At 42.0% G+C, this 14,792-nt stretch overlaps 1 protein-coding gene and 1 long non-coding RNA gene across 4 annotated transcripts in view; one reads left to right on the top strand and one right to left on the bottom strand.

Annotated features, from left to right (window-relative positions):
* The window catches only part of Fas3 (fasciclin 3), a 344,259-nt gene that overhangs the window by 203,776 nt on the left and 125,691 nt on the right, over positions 1-14,792 (bottom strand). The window lies entirely within an intron of this gene.
* Positions 12,187-14,739, top strand: LOC138185037 (uncharacterized). Its single transcript, XR_011174503.1, has 3 exons — positions 12,187-12,299; positions 12,843-13,034; positions 13,654-14,739. It is a non-coding gene; the product is annotated as an uncharacterized LOC138185037 (long non-coding RNA).

Raw genomic sequence — 14,792 nt, 5'->3', positions numbered from 1 at the left:
ATATTGAACGAATATATAATACCTTCAAACTTTTCCTAAATTTCGCTATCAATCTTCCGGACAAACCAATTTTAACCCAAAGTTTTACATGTCTAGGATTACATCCATTCGAACATTTTATACACCTTGAAAAATTCAACAGCTCACGTATATTCTAAGGATTTGCTGGTTCTACATATTATTTAAACATTTCTCGTTCGTACGTAACATATTCCTGAAAGCGATCATTTCACCGAGTACCTCGCGTTCAAATAATCATACAATCTGTCCCATTTCATTTTGAAAAATTCACGTCCCATTCATTTGTCGATCCTTAAAAACTAACGTCAGTCAAAGACAATGACAGATTCACCGGACAAAGGTTTTTCACCTCTTCCGAGCATTAACACCGAATGAATTTCCGGGATGGTCGACGGGACAGATCGAGAAATTCCTGGCCGCGCAATAGCCGAGTTCGTTTATAAAAATGGGAGGACGAACGGATCCCGAGATATGCAGATATCGGTGGAATTTTCATTGTTTCCCTATTTCAGCCAGCGCCGAACGGTGCACGCGTGTGCACGACCGCGCGCGCGCTTATGCGACTCTTCTGGCGACACGCCCTTTCCAACTGAGGTATTCTCTGAGAAAGGTGAGATAACGGAAGTACGTAAGGAATGTGAGACCGAAAGGAGAACGCTTAACGGGATTAGAATCGGTCGCGTGCCGAGCATATCTTTCCGGTATTACGTAATTGCGTCGTTTTCGCCTGTGCGCAGTCGCCATCACGATTCGCCAACCTGCACACACGTCTCGAGTTTCATTGTTTTTCCACGATAACTGGAAGTTACAGTGTGAGGAAAAAGAAAACGAAATTTTGGATATTCTTCGAGAGAACGATACTGGCGGCTAATTAAAATAAAACTTGACCGACGTGGAAATATAAAATAGGGTGAAATGCAGGGGGTTGCTCGCAACGAGAATTTCACTGGGTTTTTTAATTATCGAAAAGTTTGACTCGATGGATTTGAAGGGTTGATGGATTTGTGACAGTGATTCAATGAAGCTACGTGAAATTCGGTAGCATCGGGGTATTATGGATATGAAGGGTGAATGAGTCGAATAGGATTGATCGACAGTCAGAATAATTGTTATGCTGCCAGTTGTTTGCCTTAGGCACACATTGTTTAAAAATGTATTAACTTTCGTTCAAATATTTCGGCAGGATCTATGGCAGAATAAATGAAATGGTTTCGAGTTTTTATGTAATTCGTTAAAACAAAAATGTTCGTCAGTTCGAGTAACTGCGGTATTCAACCGAGATGAAAAGCGAGAAGAAACCATTCGCCATAATCGAACAATAAGCCAACGTTTCGTTGGCTCCGGTCTCGTAAATCGATCACGATAAATCACGATCAAATGTTCGCTTATTTTCCTGCATAATTAATAATCTCGTGTTCCTGTTCACGTTGATTTTCTCGCGCGAAAAAGAGGTCGCGATCGAAAGCGTTTTACAAGCTTAGCTCTGGATCGAAAACGAAAGAACTTAAGCGCAAATCATTCTCTCTTGGTAGCCACTTAGAGACTATGGATCGGGAGCAAATCGAACGGTACGTGACATCGAGATTCCACGGGGTTGCTGTCAAAGGGGAATCGAGGGGTATGTTTTATTCCATTGGAATTTCAAGAGAAGCCCGAGGCTGACTAGGCTGCGAGAATCGGCCTGATACACGGATGAAATATGACGCTCGAGGAGTTCGTACGCCGCGAAGGAGCAATAAAATCTGTCCTGGGTAACCGAACACCTCTTGCTCCTGTAACACCCTGGAACAAGCTTCCGCCGTGTCTCCGCTGTCGGGGAGAATGATACGCGTTGACGAGACACAATGAAATTGCCCGTGGAATACGTCATGTAAATTTTCAGCCTGACATCACGATACGCGACCTCCTCCTAGCTTTTGCATTATCAGTTTGCAGCACGTAGCTTCTTGCGGATGAAGGCTGCGTTTAAGACGAAGGGTTCCTGATGGGGATATTTAATATCAGGAATATTACGAAGATTCAATTTCGTGGGTTGGATACAGGGTTGGAATAAATTGAATTTACCACGAGAATAATTCTGATAAACGAAATGAATGGTTGTATGTGATCGGAGTAATGATGGATCTGGCTATAGTATGTGAAATGTGTAAGTACTACTTTAGTTGAGATTGATTTAGTTGAGATATATGTCAGAATAATTTTCAAGTAACTATAACGCTATTTGAAAGAGTTTAAAGGTTATAAATGAAGCCTCGATATAAAGTACCTTTCTATCGTCTCTGTCAATTATTGAACACTTCAACGTAACGTGAATTATTTATCTTTCTATTGGCTGCATGTTTCCATACTAAAGAACAAGTAACATCCCTGCCTGACCATACACTACTCTATAATCATGCACAACGTCAAATGCAGAACAATGCACCGCGTGCCATAATACGAAGGAGGTCATCAGTGACACGTAATAAAGAGTCTCGCGTCGACATAACAGATGCACATCGTCCGTGCAACGAGCTTCGCAACATTCTCGTTTTAGGAAACTCACAATCCTGTCGTTGTTAGGCAAGTAAGGTTAACGACCTCCCAAAGTAATATTACTTTCGTCGATCGAGTCTGTGCTGATAAATCCAGACCTCTTTTGTACGCAGAGTCTCGTTGCAGATGCGGATGATGTCCTGCGTCATGCAACATTTACGACTTACGTTGGCTCCTGTCGGTTTTTACGACGAAACGCAGAGCCCTTCCATCATACTGTCGACTAAACATACGACAAGCTGTAAATTTCACAAACTTCACGAGACCGTAGTAAAAACTAAGCTTCCTTTCATAGATCAAATTCCTATTTATAGAACTCTCGTTTTTCGATAGCGTATTTTATTTTGGAAGCTTTAACAAATATCCACTGTGTTTGGCAACATTTTACTATTAAATTATATTTATCTTTCAACGAAATGACCGACGAGTCCTTTGATCTGACTTTCGTCTAATTTCTAATAAGAAAATATGACATTTCACATAGATAGACTATACTTAAAACTATACAACTTATTTATTTCAGTCATTTTGGCACCTTCTTCTTGCCGACCGCTTTTTCATCCCGAAATCTCATCCCGAAAAGAGCAACTTGTACAATTCCATGGAGAATGAATGATGCAAAGGAAACGAAAGGATTTCGGTGTTTTCTTTGGGGTGAAAATGAACGACCGGCCGGGCACGGAGGAACCGCTTCCAGGCTACGGGGTCGATCCTTAAAGTTCTTCATACAAGCCGGGAGTGGCATTATTCCAAGCACACGCTCGTGGGCACGGGCCTTAAACCGCATTCTGCGCGACGCCCTGGGGTGCTTTTGTCAGATGACACGCCGGTGAATAATTCACCTGGCGCGCATACACAGCGATGACGCCGCTGGACGGAAAATCGTGATACCACAGCTACCCATAAAACCGGCCCTCCGCCCACTGTTTTCCATCCCCCCGAAATTTATCTTGGCTTATTGTGTTCCCGTTTCTTGGGTAACCTACCCATCGACCACGTACCAGCGAATTGTACAGGTTTCTCGTAACGTCGCCGAGATTTTCGTCTTCTATCTAATAACACGCACGAGAACGACTGTAAGGTTCGCATTGCGTGCGAGCTGTAAAAGAAATTAAGAAATTACAAATGTTTTAGAAGCATACTCTTTTCAATATACATTTTCATTGGAATGGCCTGATTTAACTTTTCCCTTAACGTTGGGTATATTTGTCCGCAAGTTATCATATATCGAATAAGAAACAAATGCAAAAGAAGAAACGGAATGAACTCCTCCGTGGAGAAACGTTAAAACGTAAGATAGTAATATGAAGATCTAATTCCTTGGAATTTTAGTGAATCGCTCTGATAAAATTTCCTTGTAAAGCTGCATTTACAACTTGAATGCATCAAGATTCTCATATCTATCCTCCTCTCGCATTCCAACTACCAGTAAACCAACAAACTCATCTCAGAAACAGCTTCCACGACTCTCTTACCCGGACCCATCAAAAATGCACGTCGACCCGCAGCGTGTTTTCCATTCTTCTCGGAGAATTTCACCAGTCTCGACGGTGTTATTCCACGGGAAATCCGGAAACACGGAGTGACGCTCTTTCCAGGGGAACTCTCGCGGATGGAATCGAAAGACGAATAACAGGTATTCCAATGGAAGAGGGGTTTGCCCGATCTGTCAGCCGGCCGAGTACCAGCCAGACTCACTTACGTATGCGTTCCTGTTGAAGGTATTAAATCTCAAATATTTAATATCCTCAGATTTTTGAGCGTATCCGTGGCTGTTGGGGAGAACGCGGTACGGAGATCGCGTTGCAAACACAAACGGGAAAGGCATTCGTGCCCTGTATCCGTGAACTGTTGTACCCGTTTTCGAAGATCGAATCGAAGGAAGAGACAGGGAGGGAAATGTTGATCCGTCAAAGTCGAAATGGCGCCGGATCTGAATAGTCTGTCATGAGAAGCGAGTTTGCGTAGATCGCGTGATTCGCTGGTTATGAGCGAGAATAGGGTAGTACAAGCATCCGTAGACGGTCTCTCGGGTAATGGAATTTGGAAGCTTATCGTAGGTCAGGATCAAGAGGAATAGCACGTGTATCATTCAAGCAGAAAGATAGCAAATTGATGTTATTAGTTTAGCAAGTGTAGAGGATTCTAGTCTAGTTGTATTTTCGTACTTTGCGTTAAAATCGTTCAGAAAAACGATGGATTGGCTAGACAAGTTGGATACTTCTGTTCAAGGTATCGACAAGCAAGAAACGTCGAAAATTTCAGAACCTGAGAATCCCGACGGTGTATCAAAATGTTAAGAAGGAAACTTTTGACGAAACATTGCTTAACATCTGAAAGATGTTGAAAGTTAAGTATTTAAAACGTTTCAAGAAGGCCAAGCAGGAATAAGAACGAGCGCTCGGAGCAATCTATCTCGAATACGCCTGTTCTACGGGACGCGGACTAAAAGCAGAGATTCCCCGAGGAATAATTCCTTAATTCCTCTATTTAATCTTCTTAATTAACCGACTTTTCGTTTGGACGTTTTATTCAAGAACGGGAGACGAACGACGATGACCCACGGACCAACGACAATGCTTTATCCGACATTATCGTCCAGAACTTGCCTCTACCTTTGAACCGATATAATTGGTTATTAGATGCCGACCGAGGATATCGATCAGAGCCTGGAACGTCACGACCACACAGAGGGGCAATTATCTAAGTGGCAGTCCGCTTTAAAGATCATTGGCGATGTATTCGTATCCGTGCTTCGCACCACTGATCGATGAGAAAACCGTTCAACCGGCAACCATCGTCAAAAGGACTCTATTAATTCCATCTCCAATTATCTATTTCGATCTATATCGACACATTTTCTGTGACGAAATTCATTTTGAGACTAAGTCTTCGAAGCGAAACGCGAATCGAATTAATTCTAGACGATAGTAGAGCATACGGTAATTTTATTTTAGCATCCAGTTTCTACGTCCGTTTTCCACCTGTGTCTGACAGACGTCCATGTGAAATTCTATCTATGCCAGTTCTATAATCCTCTTACATCATCCAGATACACTGATCATTCGTAATGCAATCACGGCAATATCAAATTCGACCGATCATCGATCATTTACCAAAGTCAGAAGTGAGACGGAGGAGGATCGTCCGATAAATCTAATCCAGGCGTTTCCAATCGAATTACGACAGGGACATGAAATCCACGGTAGAAACATAGTGTCGATGGAATGAAACTGGAAAGAAAAATATGGTACCCGGAGGAAAGCGTCGTTCACGGGCAGACAATTTCAAAGGCGATTCTCCCGTCTGGCGTTGGTGAGCTCCGACACAAGAGACGATACATACTTCGAATCGGCGAATGCATCGTTTAACATCGCTCAGGTTGGTCGAGGTCTGGATAGGGTCGCGTTATTCCCAGAAAAATGAATTTATATTCCCGGCAGTGCCGACACCTGCAACCGCCCTCTCTCTCTCTCTCCCTCGTCCCTCCTCTATTCTCTTCCCTCTTTCATTTGTCTCGAGGCAGAAGTGGGTGGAGCAGCTTCAAGAGTTGATAAATGCGAAGCCCGAAACTCATCCTACCGATTGCGTCTCGCGTGCGACGAAACAGCAGCCGGATCGCTTTGTTTCCGTCCATGCGCGTTTCAAGAACTTGATGGACAGAAAAAAGGAAGGAACGAGCTATGAGAGACAAACGGATAGAAATTCTGGGGCCGGGTCGCGATAAATGACGCTCTGACAGCGAAAAACAGGAAGGGAGGATCTAGGAATAAAAATGAAGCCTACTGTGTCGGTGCTATTGCGATTACAAGTGTTCAGAATGCAATTACATTCAATTATTTCACATTTTGCCTGAATACCGACGTGTTGAAATAATAATGTCAGAATCTGATACGTTGAATCAGGCTGAATGTTTAGGTATGGCTATTAGAAAATTACTACGATCAGAACGGCCAGAAATCTAACAGTGGGAAGTACAGGATAAATGAAGATTTGACTACATTACAGACTACCTACTCCATATAGCTGATTCCACTGAGGTTCTATAATAATCTGTTAATCTAACTGTAATCCCACATCCTCTGTATGATCCGATTAGGTAGCCGTGCCCTCTGGGTGCTCTAAGTGCATTTTCACACGACTCCTATCGATCATAGGAATCCTATTGCTTCTAAGTACAGTCCGATTAGAGTGAGTTCAACTGCTTTTGACCGGGCCAATCGGAGGACACATAAATATACTATGGTTTATATTAGGTTGTCCAGAAAGTGTCTTTCTTTCGCAAACGTTTTTTTATACAACAGTGCACCTTCATACAAACGTGAAATCAAGTCTGTGAAATGTCACGGTGTTTATCTCAACAAAAGAAAATGTGTCGTACGTAATTCGACAAAATAATATAAAACAAAAAACGTTGTACGTCTATTATTTCCTCATAAAACGAAAGAAACTTTTCGGACAACCTGATACCAAATTAGGTTTTCGATGAATTTGGTATCGCGTGATTCCCAAAAAGTGCGACGTGAGAAAACATTTTTGTTCTCCATAGTTGTCGAGAAATTTTCAGAAATCAATAGGATTTCTACGCGTTCCCTCGAAAATGGTATTATTATACTATAATATATATAGGTTGTTACTTCACGGTAAACGACACAGCGCTATTTTCACGTATCAGGAGTCGATAGGTCCTGCCATTAGGATTTCCGAAAATGATCGTCGTGACGTTGAACGAGACACACTCCAACTTCAATTTCTGCGACGTTGAAACTCGCCGGAAGTTTGAACGAGAGCTTTCCCGAAGCTTGAAGCTTGGACGGCGCCTTCACGCGCTTTCAACTCGTTCCGGTGAAATTGCCGTTCTATTGCTGTTCCATTCGGCCTGTTGGAAAACTGACGTTTTACTCGGTGAAAAACTTTAGCGAGTCATTGAAAAACGCTTCTAGCCCTTCGATAAAATTCCTGGCCCTGGACTTTCTAGTGCTTCACTATTAAGAAACAGACAGGAAAGAGGTGGAAGACAGACAAATAAAACAACGTAAGGAAGCAAGAATAAAAAAGGTAGTGCGATATGTAAGCAACGGAAAGTTGTTCCGTAAACAAACGTTGTAGAAACGCTCGTAGAGAGTTTCTTCCCTCTTCTTTTTCAATTCTCTTTCCATGCTTTTCAGAAAAATTAATTGATCTTAAACCGAGAACCATCAAGTTTCTCTTAAAAACACAAACATTCACATCTTCCAGACCAACGAAACAATTCCATCACGAACCCATTGAAAGAATCCATCCGCGTGTACAATGAAACCTGGGCTCTACGCGAGGTGGTTCGATCTTCCATTCCCCGAACGAGTCTCGCGGCTCTGTCACAAATTTTCCAAACCTATTTTCAACCTGGTCTCGACGGGTGCGAGAGAATGGCTCTCGTATCTTGACCAGACTCGTGGCGGTTTTTCCAAGGCGGACTTTAGTCCCCGCTGTCCCGTGAATCATAGCGGTTTGGATGCCCCAGGATGCGGCACGTTCTATAAAGATCGCCAGAATTTCTTCGTGGGCGTAACCGATCCAACCAGTTTCTACACGAGCGTGGAGGAGGTGGCGCATTACGATATTCAATATCCGACGTCGTAATTGCGGTCAAAGTTCCGTTTCGTAGCCCCATGCATCGTCGAAATTTGCATGTATATCACGATTTAGCAGCCGACGCAGAGACGTGGCAGGCGCGGCGCGGCGCCACGTGAAGGTCACGAGGAATTGTTCTGCAATGCAGAGAAATCTCCTTCGAAGTTTCGATCCTGTAACCGCGTTTCGAATTATCGGCTGTCCTACAGGTAAAGTGTTACTCTCCTCGTGCAATAAGGTCCGAAGTCGGCTCCTATTACTCGGCCGACTTTCAGCGTTCGAACTTTGCTCGCTGTGTCACGGAATACCGTGCGCTGTTGCGACTTCGTAGAAGTTGCGAGGTCGGGAGGTAGTAACTCGTGGATTAATAGTCAATGGATTGCAAATGCGTTTACGAGAATTTTAAATATGCAAACACGTAGTACTGAATATGAAAATACGTAGGAAATACACAAAATAAAGTACTTGCGGATGGAACAAACTGTTATTTAAATTCCATCTCCTAGTTGTCATCGTAAAATTATGAATTTGCATAAAAGTCTGCAGCCCAATAGTGAGTTAATCAACGATTCGACTTGAATATCGTAATCGATAGTTCTACCCCCTTTTCTTTCTTTCTCGAATTAATTACGCTTCTACAAATATGAAATATCAAAGTAGATAGAATGCCTTCTCAATGCCAATTATCGATTATTCTACTTGAAACGTTACTTTACTTGGAATTTGCGGTAACACGAAGGACGGCAAGAGACATTACGCAACCTTGAAGTTTACCAGAACACCGGATCTCTTATTTTCTCGTCGATCTTTCTCGATAGGGAGTTCTCCTTCGCGAACCTGTCCAAGCGTATCGATATCTTTCTGCTCGTAGTCCATACGATTCGTTGCCATGGTGGCAACCGACGATGCTCGTGGATTCCATTCTTTAGATGTCATTCAAATGCGGGGCGAAGGATCAACCAGCCGGAAATGAGACGGCCAAACACAAAAAAGATCTCTTTACCGAGCGCGAACGCGAGAGATACCTACGGAACGACTGCCCCCACATCGTCCGGACGATATCCTTTTCCTTGCAGCCTTCTGCCAACGTTCTTAAACGCATCGTCCTCCACTTATCTTTCGAAACATCTCGCAAACGATCGAACCTGATAACGAAAGCTTTCTGTAGATTTTTCACCCCACGTTCTACCGAAAATCTAAAAATCTTTGCGCCTGGAAAATCCTTAGTAAATTTTAGGATTCGTAAGTTTCAAAAATTTCGGTTATTTCTTCGGTAAATTTTAGTAAAATATATTTACACATTTTTCTAGCACGATACCGTGTCTAACTTTTTAAGAGGGAAATTTTTATATTCGATTTGAAATTTCTATTCTCAAACTATGGAAAGTTAAACGCGTCGAAAAATCAGGTAAGCAATAGCTTTTTCAAAAACCAAAACTGGAACATTAACGCTCCTAATTTATTGTTGATTTTTATATAATCGATACGACTGTCCTGTGTATGTAACGAAGTAGAGATAAATTACAGATTTAACATAGCTCGTACTATGGTAATGATTTGTTGTTGAATAACAACAGTGTAACAATTTATCACGATAAATGTTATCGTATTATAATAGCATGCCATGATATTTCATTGTGAATATTGCATATCAATGTTCTCTGGTTATGTTCGCTTCGGTGACATGGATGAAATTTTACCATAAATGAAATTGATTACGATACATCCACCCACGGCTGATGTTTCACCGTGAACTATTAAGACTAATTAAGGTCGTGCAGCTAGTAAAGAGGCGGGAAAAAGATTCCCACTCGTACATAGGCACTCGTATTCTTAGATGCAACAAATTAAACCATATGAAGTAATAAGGCTGCTCCTGAACCTTGGCCCCGCTACCATTACGTATTTAAGTGGTATGCCACGATGACGTTTGCCGCAATAATTGTAGTTCCCTCTGCTTGCGTAACTACGTAGTCGTGGTTCCTGTCTTTTAGCGTTCGCCCCCGTCGATTTCGTCGTTCAATTAATTAAAACGCAACCATTAATTAAATTATTCGCGATTTAATTAGCCAACCACGTTCGTCTGTTGCAAAGGAAGATTTATTTTTCATCCGGATTTGATATTTTGCAGCAAGAAATTATCTGAAGCGTTTTAGAATACTAATTTGAGATACTAGAATCCAGATTTTGATCGGAAAATTGCCAGAATTCTAGGAAATCAATTTGTAATACGTTAAGATTTTTCATTTGATGATAATTGATAGATTAGATACTTTGTGGTTTCGGTAACGTGGAAAGTATTTCAGCCGTTAATGATACATACGGAATACGTTGGAATTAATATTCATGGTTTGGTAAGTAGAATATATCATCCACGATTGGACAAACGGAACCACCCCTAACTAAACAAGCAGAATAGAGACCATTCTAGGCCACACAAGTAGAACAAGGACTATCAGTGGCCGCCCAGACAGGTATTATTCGTAGTTAGACAAGTAGAATGTAGACCATTCCTGATCGAACAAGTAGAACAGATCCCATCCTTAATCAAACAAGTAAAATGAAACTGTCTAGTCGAAGTTGCATTAGGACATCAGAACGTGCAGCCTTGATATCAGTTTCGAAATGCTCGGAATAAGCTTCGAAAGCTGTCTATTACGTTGGTAAGATTTATTTTCAGCGCGCAATTGTAAGTTCTATGATACGTAAGCGGCGAAGAAAGAAAAAAATGAAAAGATGAAAAAGTGCGATGTATTCCATTTCAGCGACGTTCTTGTACAATCCGACGTGGTCGTCCACGTTCATTGAACATGGCCCTATTGTCGTGGTTCACTCACCCTCGAATACTCGATTCACCGTCGATCGGCTACATTCGTGAAACGTTTTACCAAATTGGGTTGAGAGACATCGTGGAGGACATCGAAATTATATGTCCAATAGACGAACGTAGCTCGCGAAGCCTGCGGAAGCTTACATCGAAGCTATTCAACTGGAAAAAGACTCGCTGTGTTCCAAGTTTCGACGAATCCTTCTAACAATACCAAGAAAAATACCTTTTTCACCAAATCAGGTCGAAATAGCGCGGGATAATACAATTCCATTTAGAAACTGTCTTACGAAGAAACACGCCGAACTGGTAAGCACCGCAGTGATAATTTCAATGAAAGTTTTTGGTCTTCTCTAAGGATATTCTTCGTAATGATATTTATCGGAAAGTTTCCACGTCGAAAGGATAAAAGTTGCCCAGAAATTTTAAAGGTAGTAGACATATTCAGGCGAATTTCGTACGTTTGGACAGCAAATTGGATCACTTGAAATACTATATCCCAGAATATTCCTACTAAATTCCTTTCAAAGTTCAAAAATCGTTGATATTTATCCGTATGAAGGAAACAAAAATTCACAGCGACGAAATACCATCCAATTAGCGGCATTTTACTCAAACGTATCGTCGCGCAAAGAGGACCGCATTTATACCATTCGCTATTGAATTTCGTTGATCCGCGCCAAGTATCTTCGTGCTGTGCTCGCAGAGAGGAGCAGCTCGACGGCTGTACACGAATGTACAGGTGCAGCTCGTGTCTGGCGCGCAGTGGAGCGAGGACTGCGTGAGGCAGTCACGTAGTTGGGGACTAGGTGAAACGGGTTCGTGAGACAAGGATCGGTCGGTAGTCCTGCAGTTAGGTGGTTTCTCCCTGTCGATGGGTATTGTGGGTGCATTGACTTATCGACCAGGCTAGGAAGCATGGTTCTGTCCTACGATGGATTGCGGTTACGTCTGTTGTTCCGGTAACGAGGCTCCCCCTTTGCCCGCCCACGCGTCTGCCGCCAACGGTTCCCTGTCCGTCTTTGTCGTTTGAACGCGTCTACCGACGTTCGAATGCACGTCATTACCTGTCAACGCCGGGATACCGTCGATGTCTCTGATAAGGAGCAACGGGGACGGAGAAAACTGGAGAGAACCTTCTCGAGACGCGTCGATCCGGTGAATTCCACGTCGGACGACGGGATGACGTCCTTCAATTTACGACGTGCTCGTACAGTCCATGATCTTCGCTTCTTCGAGTCTCCTCTGTCTTACTGTGCTACACTCGACGCGGGGCGACGCGGCTTTTAAGGCTTTCTCACTCGTACGTATTGTAAATGTCGTTCATTGTTTCCATTTAAACGAGGATACACGTAAATTGTTCTACACCTGGCATTTTGACTTTTCTCCTAGCTGCTTGATGATTGTCGGATATTCACCATCGTATCGTCGTAATTGATGAGAAATATCGAAACGTTGCATATAATTTGCAATTGGAAATTACAATTAATTACAATTAAATTTGGAGGGTGGAGGCAAAATTACGACCTGTCTTTGTTAAATAATTATTAGAACTATCATCGCGAGCCAAAGGATTAGAATCTCATTGTGAATTACATTGTGATATTATACCATAGTTTACGTTAGTAAGATATAATCTTGACAATTGATTTAGATAATATTTATCTGAAATAAGGATGCAAAATGGGAGGTTTTATAGATTTAATTGACACATGTTCGTAACGTTCGATTTATATCTCACATTTCCAATCCAACAGTTCTTTATCTATGCCAACGTGGACATTATCATGCCTCGATCTAATTATTATACCATTATTCGTCTCTGTCATCCGTCTCTCCTTAGCAGGGGTTCGAATGCACGTCATTACCTGCCGTCAACGCTAGGATATGTCGGACATATCTAAGAGGGAGGATGACGTATGTGGAAAGGGTGAGCAAGGAGGACTCCAGAAGAGCCGCACTGACAGGATTCTGTAAATAAGACAGCACGCAAGAGATAATGGATGCCATCGGTACATGATGGATGTAGAACTATACGGTATGAGATATTGCAACTCGATGTCACAAGATATGGACGACGATAATTTTCTTGCCAGATCTTAAACTTCCTATTTCGTTGCAAATTATTGTGCATTTTACCTTTGTTAAGTCGATAAAAATGTTTAAACGTAACGAATAGCGTGCTAGCCACGAGGTATTTGTATAATTTTATGATGGGTACTTAGTTTGATGTGAGCTATGATGATAAAACTTCGTATAGAAGAATCCGCAGCAGAGTATCGGAGAACAGTGATAAAAGTAAGTTAAGTAGATTTTGTTAACGACGAGGTTCAAGTACGATATTATATTTTCTAAAGAAACTTTATCGAACTTTTGTTAACAACTTCGTCAAGGAGAAACGTTTATTTTCTCCGATTACCTAGGCCAACGAAAGCGTCTATAATAATCTTTGTCTCGAATGTCACGCATTACGGCCGAATACAGATAATACAATGAAAAATTCGAAAAAATACACGACATTCTTTCGACCATCTCGAGGAAGGAATTTGATTCGAAGGTCAGAAGCATTTCTCTTCTCGTATTCGCCATGATGCCAGATAAAATAGACAATGTTGCTTATTTTTCTTCATCCTGTAATCTTTCCCGCGACCTTACAGCCTGGCAGTCGACGAATAGCAGACGCGCGCGAACCAAGGATACCGCGATTCTGTGATCGGAATCGGCAGGCGCCGAGATGACGGTCGCGAAGAAATTGCTGAGAAAATAGAAAGAGAAGAAAGACGATATTGATGGAGAGCAAGTCTCGATGGTAGCAGTGGGAGGATTGTATTTTTACCTTGACGACAGCGGGAAATGAGAAATAGCGGAGGGCCAACAGAAGAACGCTCTACCATTCCTATGCATACCTCTACTTTTACCACGCCGACTATGCAACCAGAGTATTCCTCGATCGTGAAAATAGACCAATCTTATCGTGTATGAAATGTTCGGAATAATCGGACTGTGGATATTCATTCATTCGTGGGGATTTAAAATGTGTAACAATGTAGAGAATATGTACAATATATAGAAATTTACAAAATATTTCAAGTTAAATGTTTGATAAAAATGTGAATAAATATCCGCAGTCTAGTGACAACGCCATAGATCGAATCGATGCGCCAGTACTTCCTCTGCGAGCAAAGGAAAGAATTAAATCAGTATCTGTTAGAATTTTTCGAGAGAGCGAAGGCAATGGTGTTAAAGGACACCGTGCGACAAAAGAGCTGTTAGGCTGATGGATGTCATTGGCAGTGGAAATGGAACAGCGTTGTCAGACCGTGGAGAGTTCCTCTGGATTATGTTCGTCTTCGAGAACGTTTCTCAACCTGATAGAGGATGAACGGATTTGAAGGATACTTTAGAGATATTGATTTGATTAAAAACGTGTCTGGGTTCGTTATTCTCGAGATTAAGAAAATAAGCAAGCAATTTTTCTAACACGAAGTATCATATTTTGGAAGTAGAAACTTCAGACATCGTCGATTTTAGACCAATCATTCAAAAACCAGATGACTCACGCAGCCTGCAACAGAATATCACGTAACGTGACTCACTGGGTGACCCACATTGCATTAGACACGTCGAACGACACGTAATCAATCACGTTCGGTAGAAAAGAAGCTGCCATTCAAAAGATTACACAACTTCGTCCCACGCTGTCGCGTGACGCTTTGCTTTTTCCACCTAACGGCGAAAACATTCAAAAAACAAGATTCAAAAGCACATTTGAGCAACGCGTCTTATTGCAAGAACG

This window comes from Bombus flavifrons, chromosome 11 (genome assembly GCF_040668555.2).
Source record: "Bombus flavifrons isolate JBK064 chromosome 11, iyBomFlav1_principal, whole genome shotgun sequence".
Lineage (NCBI taxonomy): Eukaryota > Metazoa > Arthropoda > Insecta > Hymenoptera > Apidae > Bombus > Bombus flavifrons.
The sequence above is the reverse complement of the archived record's forward strand: the minus strand, read 5'-3'. Positions and strand labels throughout refer to the sequence as shown.